Below are 6,591 nucleotides of genomic sequence, written 5' to 3'. Positions count from 1 at the left end.
CCTACCATTGGTGCCACCCATTTTTCACTTAAACCACTGATGTTTCAATTGCTTCAAACAAACGACCAGTATGCTGGTTTATCTTCTGAAGATCCTCATTCTCATCTGCGTTCTTTTATGGAAATCACATACTCTTTTCTCATCCCTGATGTTTCAGACGATGCCCTGAGACTAAAACTTTTTCCATTTTCACTAAGGGGCGAGCAAGAGCATGGTACAATTCATTGCAACCAGACTTTGTGACTACTTGGAATGAAATGGCAGAAAAGTTTTTGAAAAAGTATTTTCCACCCACGAGGAATGCTAAATCCAGGAATGAAATCTGTACCTTTAGACAACTAGATAATGAAGCAGTTCCTAAAGCATGGGAAAGGTATAAAGAGCTGCTGAGAAAATGCCCTCACCATGGCATTCCGTACTGTATACAGCTACAAACATTTTACAATGGCTTAAATGTCGTTGCTAGACAAATGCTTGATGCTACTGCAAGCGGAGCTTTCACAGCTTGAACCTATAATGAAGGTTTTGACATACTTGAAAAGATTTCTAGCAATAACGAACAATGGTCTGACCCACGTGCAATGCCACTGAAGAAAACAGCCGGAATAAATGAGGTAGATGCTGTCTCAGCATTAACAGCTCAGATCACTAAGCTAATTTCAAATCTAACATCTAGCCCACATGTGCAATCTGAAGCTAATACCTTTAATCCCAATGTTCAAACTGTGCAATGCGTGTACTATGGTGAAGATCACTCTTTTGAACATTGTCCTGGAAATCCTGAGCATGTAAATTTTGTCAACACGACTTGACCATTTTCGTAGACTTATAATCCTGGATGGCGAAATCATCCAAATTTTTCATGGCATAGTCTAGCTCTTAATCCACCAATGCAAAAGCCTCAAGGACAGTCCAATTTTCAACCGCAAGGACAGTCCAATTTTCAACAACAAGGCCAATCTAATTTTCACTCGCAAGCGCATCAAGGCAATCATAATAATCGACATGCTAATTTTCAGAATCATAAGTCTTCTTTCCAAAACAAGCCCAAACAGCAAGTCGAATCATCTGCTTCCTTGGAAACAATGATGAAGGGTTTTATAACCCAAACTCAAGCTTCAATTAAAAATCTTGAAACTCAAATGGGACAAATGGCTTTAGAGATAAGTAAAAGACCAGTAGGTTCTTTACCCTGTGATATAGAGATACCTCAGAGAGAAAGAAAATAGCATGTTAAGGTTGTTACTTTAAGGAGTTGAAAATGTTATTTAGAAAATACCCAAAAAGAATAAAAAGAACCAAACAAAGTAGAGATTGAAAATAAAAGTGTAGAACAAGATTCTGTTACCTCTGTACCAGATTTTGTGACTACCATTCCTGTGAACCATTCAGAGAGTACTAGTGATCCTCAACCCATAGTCAGGCCCATAGATAGTACGGCCATTCCAGAAAGATCAGATTTTCCATTGTTATTTCCTGATGAACCCAAGACAATCCAGACTCCCAAAGAAAGTGTTGTAGTGGATGTGTCACAATCTGGTGACAGTCCCACAATAGATGTCCAGACCAGTCCTATAATCCCTTGTAGAACTGAATCAGAACCCATTGTAAGACCAATTTTGAAACCCATTCCAGCACCAACTCTTCAAATGACTACTTCTCCTATTGCAGTCACTCCTTATATTCCTTATCCCCAAAGATTAAGGAATCAAAAGAAAGAACTACAATTTAAAAAGTTTCTTGATGTTTTTAAAAGGTTGCACATAAACATACCCTTGGTTGAAGCTATTGAGCAGATGCCAAGTTATGCAAAGTTTTTTAAAGACATTTTGAGTAAAAAGAAAAAGTTGACTGAATATGAGACTGTAGCTCTGACTAAAGGTTGCAGTGCTTTGTTGTCCAGTAAAATCCCTCCTAAGATGAAAGATCCTGGAAGTTTTACAATCCCTTGTTCAATTGGAAGAAAAGAGATAGGAAAAGCTCTATGTGACTTAGGTGCTAGYATAAACCTTATGCCTTTATCTGTCTTCAATACCCTAGGCATAGGTGAAGCTAGACCTACAACTGTAACTCTACAATTAGCTGATAAGTCCATAGCCTATCCCAGGGGAAAGATTGAGGATGTCCTAGTTTAGGTTGATAAGTTTATTTTCCCACCTAATTTCATCATCTTAGACTTTGAAGCTGACAAAGACATTCCGATTATTTTAGGGAGACCTTTCCTAGCTACTGGTAGAACCCTGGTAGATGTACAGAAGGGAGAATTAACCATTAGAGTCCAAGACCAAGAAGTGACTTTAATGTTTTTAATTCCCTTAGGTACCCGAAAGAGAGAGAAGAGTGTTCTACTTTGAGTCTGATAGAAACCTGGTGTCAAGAGAAAAGTTTGGGGGAAATCTTAGGTTTATCTGAGACTGATAGTGATGAAGAGGAAGATTTTGAGGAAATAGAAACACCACAAAAATCTGTTGCTTTTGAATGTTCAGAAACTGAGGATAGGAAGACTCTTGTTCCTTCCTTAGATGTTGCACCAGACCTAGAGTTAAAACAACTTCCTTCACATTTGAAGTATGCCTTTTTAGGAGATTCAGGGAAATTGCCATTCATTATTTCATCATCATTAGAAGCTGACCAAGAAGAAAAGTTGGTTGACATGTTGAAACTTCATACCAAGGCCATAGGATGGACCATTGCTGACCTCAAGAGGATAAGTCCCACCATTTGTCAGCATAAAATTATTTTGGAAGACAAAAGTTTCACCTCCGTTGAGCCTCAAAGAAGGCTAAATCCTGTTATGAAAGAGGTTGTCAAAAAGGAGATTTTAAAATGGCTTGAYGYTGGCATAATTTATCCTATTGCTAGTAGTACTTGTGTCAGTCCTGTGCAATGTGTATTCAAAAAGGGAGGAGTCACTGTTGTACCAAATGAGAATAATGAACTTATACCTACTAGAACAGTAACTGGTTGGAGGATATGTATGGACTATAGAAGGCTWAATAAAGCCACTCAAAAATACCATTTTCCATTACCCTTCATAGACCAAATGTTAGATAGACTAGAAGGAAAAGAGTTTTATTGTTTCTTAGATGGCTACTCCGGTTACAATCAGATTGCCATAGCACCGGATGATCAGGAAAAGACTACTTTCACATGTCCATTTGGAACTTTTGCTTTTAGAAGAATGCCTTTTGGACTTTGTAATGCACCTGCCACTTTCCAGAGGTGTATGATGTCAATTTTCTCTGATATGTTAGAACACTCCATGGAAATTTTCATGGATGATTTTTCAGTATATGGGACATCATATGACCTATGTTTGCAAAACCTTGAAAAAAGTCTTAAAAGATATGAAGAAACAGATTTGGTTTTGAACTAGGAAAAGTGTCACTTTATGGTAAAAGAAGGCATAGTGTTAGGGCATTTAAGTTCCAAAAGAGGCATTGAAGTTGATAAAGCTAAGTTAGAGGTAATTGAGAAATTGCCTGAACTAACAACTGTAAAAAGGGATCAAAAGTTTTTTAGGACATGCAGGTTTTTATAGGAGGTTCATTAAAGATTTTTCAAAAATATCAAAACCTCTTTGTTTATTATTACAACATGACCATGTTTTCAATTTTAATGAAGATTGTAGAAACGCTTTCAACATTTTAAAAGAAGCATTGGTCACTGCTCCTGTGGTAATAACACCTAATTGGTCCAAACCCTTTGAAATAATGAGTGATGCTAGTGATTGGGCAGTTGGAGCAGTGTTAGGTCAAAAGAGGGAAAAGATTTTTCATCCTGTTTATTATGCAAGCAAAACTCTTAATGATGCTCAAATCAATTACACCACTACTGAAAAGGAATTATTAGCCATGGTCTTCGCTTTTGAAAAATTCAAATGATACTTGCTAGGAACCAAAGTCATTGTTCATACTGATCATGCTGCCATCAAGTACCTTATTTCTAAAAAAGATGCAAAGCCAAGGTTAATAAGGTGGGTCTTGCTTTTCCAAGAGTTTGATTTGGAAATCATTGATAGAAAAGGGGTGGATAATCAAGTGGCYGACCATCTGTCAAGATTGGAAAAACAAGACAAACCAGTGCAAAGTAGTGACATCTGTGAAGTATTTCCAGATGAAAGAATTTTGGTTCTTAATCATAATACAGTGCCTTGGTTTGCTAATCTTGTCAATTACTTAGCTTGTAGGATTATTCCCATGGAATTTAATAAGTATCAAAGAAAGAAGCTCATCTATGATTCATAAACATATTTATGGGATGACCTTTTCTTGTTTAAAGTTTGTGCAGATCAGGTGATTAGAAAATGCATCTCAAAAGAAGAAGTGACATCAATTCTACAGCACTGCCATGCAGGACCTTGTGGAGGAGATTTTGGAGAGAGTAGGACAGCATCCAAAGTTTTACAATCAGGATTCTACTGGCCTGCTTTACATAATGATGCTCAAAACTTTGTAAAAACTTGCAATGAGTGTCAGATGAGTGGAAATATCTCTAGAAGAAATGAAATGCCTTTAAACGGGATTCTAGAAATAGAACTACTTGATATTTGGGGTATAGACTTTATGGGACCTTTTCCTCTATCCAATAACTGTGCCTACATATTGGTAGCTGTGGACTATGTGTCCAAATCGGTGGAAGCCATGGCTAAAACAGTTGTTAAGTTTTTACAAAAGCACATATTCACTAGATTTGGTACACCTCGTGCCTTAATTAGCGATGAAGTCACTCACTTTATAAACAACATGTTAGAAGAAGTTCTTGATAAGTATGACTTCAAGCATAGGGTAGCAACTACCTGCCATCCTCAGACCAACAAATTAGTTGAATTGCCAAATAGGGATATAAAAGGGATTTTAGCCAAAGTAGTCAAGCCACATAGAAAGGATTGGGCCTCTAAGTTAGATGATGTGTTATGGGCCTACCGGACTGCTTACAAAACCCCTATTGGTATGTCTCCCTATAAATTGGTCTTTAGAAAAGCCTGTCATTTACCTGTGGAATTAGAGCACAAAGCTTATTGGGCTATTAAAGTACTTGTTAAGCCCCATAATTCATAAAGTGAAAAAGTAATGAAAAACAACAAGTGATGAAGAACCAGAAGACCGATGAAGACATCAAGGAAGAATTGGCTAAGTCTGGTGAACAACCAGAGGGCCGATGGACGACCAGTGATGCGATGGAAAGAGCATCTTCATCGCCCCTCTGGTCAACWACACTTAGAGAATTATTCAGCAATTCATCCAGAGGCATACGATGAATATTTAAAGATAAGGATGATTCATCATATCATGGAAGACAGCTGGAGATGACAAGTCGATAGCTACACTTAAAGTTTATCTTAATATTAAAGCTTGTCCATAGTTTAGATAAACATTATCTGTTAATAGAAGATTAGGTAAAAAGTCTCGTTAGATAGTTATCTTCTAATTAGATTTCTAGTTTAAATAGGTGATTAGGCCTATTGTACTAAATGTCTCTTTTTACGTTTTTATTATCAATAAAGTGAAACCTATGACGCTCGAGACTGTTCTTTATTGTTTATAATTCATTCTTGATTGTTCATCATTTTCTCCATTAAAACACTATAATTTGGTTATTCTTAACTAGATTATTAGTGTTATTGAGAGATCTGGGATCCACAATTGGTATCAGAGCCAATTGATTGCTTTTCCAATCAAAATGATCATCCAAAATCTTTCAATTTTCGTTTCTCTCATCAAAACATAAAATCTCTCTCTTCTTAAAAATTCTCAATGGCCAACTAGAATTCTGCATACAGTGTTGGTTCCCTCACCAAGCCTCCAACTCTTCAACGAGAAGAGTACCCGCAATGGAAGATAAGAATGGTGAATTTCCTGGAAGGAATGGACAGGAACCTTCTGCGATCTGTAATGGAGGGTCCCTACATTCCAAAAACTCTTGTTCCAAGAGTTCCAGGAACAAACACCACAACGGAAATTCCTGCCTACTATATGCCCAAGGATGAGAAGAATTGGGATGAAGACGACATAAAAAGGGTAGAGACAGACAAGAAGGCCAAACGATTGATAATCATGGCCATACCCAATGAAATCTTCCAATCCCTCGATGCATGTTCCATAACAAAGGAACTATGGGATGAATTGACAAGCCAACTGGAAGGAGGGGCAAAAACGAATAAAAATCGTAGAGCACAATGTCTCAACGAATACACTAATTTCAAGGCCCTTCCTAATGAACCGATATAGAAGACTTACGATCGTTTCAACACATTGATCAATCAATGTCGTCGAAACGATATCTCCAGAACTAAGGAAGAAAACAATGTTTTATTCCTAAAAAGTCTTGGCGATGAATGGACTCAGCTGTCTATGTCCCTTCAAGCAAACCAGGACCTAGACGGCTGGTCACTTCATGATCTGTATGGAACGCTTACAGCACAAGAGAACGACATAATGAAGAAGGTATCCATCGGTGGACCTCTCGCTCTTGCTGCCGATGAAAAGGAAATATCAAGGACCCCTACCAATGAACACAAGAAGAAAGGCAAGAAAGCATTGGTGGTAGAATCAGAATCTGAAGAAGAAACTTCTGAATCAGATGATGAAA

At 37.6% G+C, this 6,591-nt stretch overlaps 1 non-coding gene across 1 annotated transcript; it reads right to left on the bottom strand.

The window, feature by feature from the left end:
- Positions 1-305: 305 nt before the first annotated feature.
- LOC112504055 lies at positions 306-412 on the bottom strand. Its single transcript, XR_003068123.1, has one exon. It is a non-coding gene; the product is annotated as a small nucleolar RNA R71 (small nucleolar RNA).
- Between the last annotated feature and the right edge of the window lie 6,179 nt (positions 413-6,591).

Source organism: Cynara cardunculus, unplaced genomic scaffold, assembly GCF_001531365.2.
Source record: "Cynara cardunculus var. scolymus isolate 2C unplaced genomic scaffold, CcrdV1 Un_Scaffold_4486, whole genome shotgun sequence".
Classification (NCBI taxonomy): Eukaryota; Viridiplantae; Streptophyta; class Magnoliopsida; order Asterales; family Asteraceae; genus Cynara; species Cynara cardunculus.
This window is presented reverse-complemented; position numbering and strand designations above follow the sequence as displayed.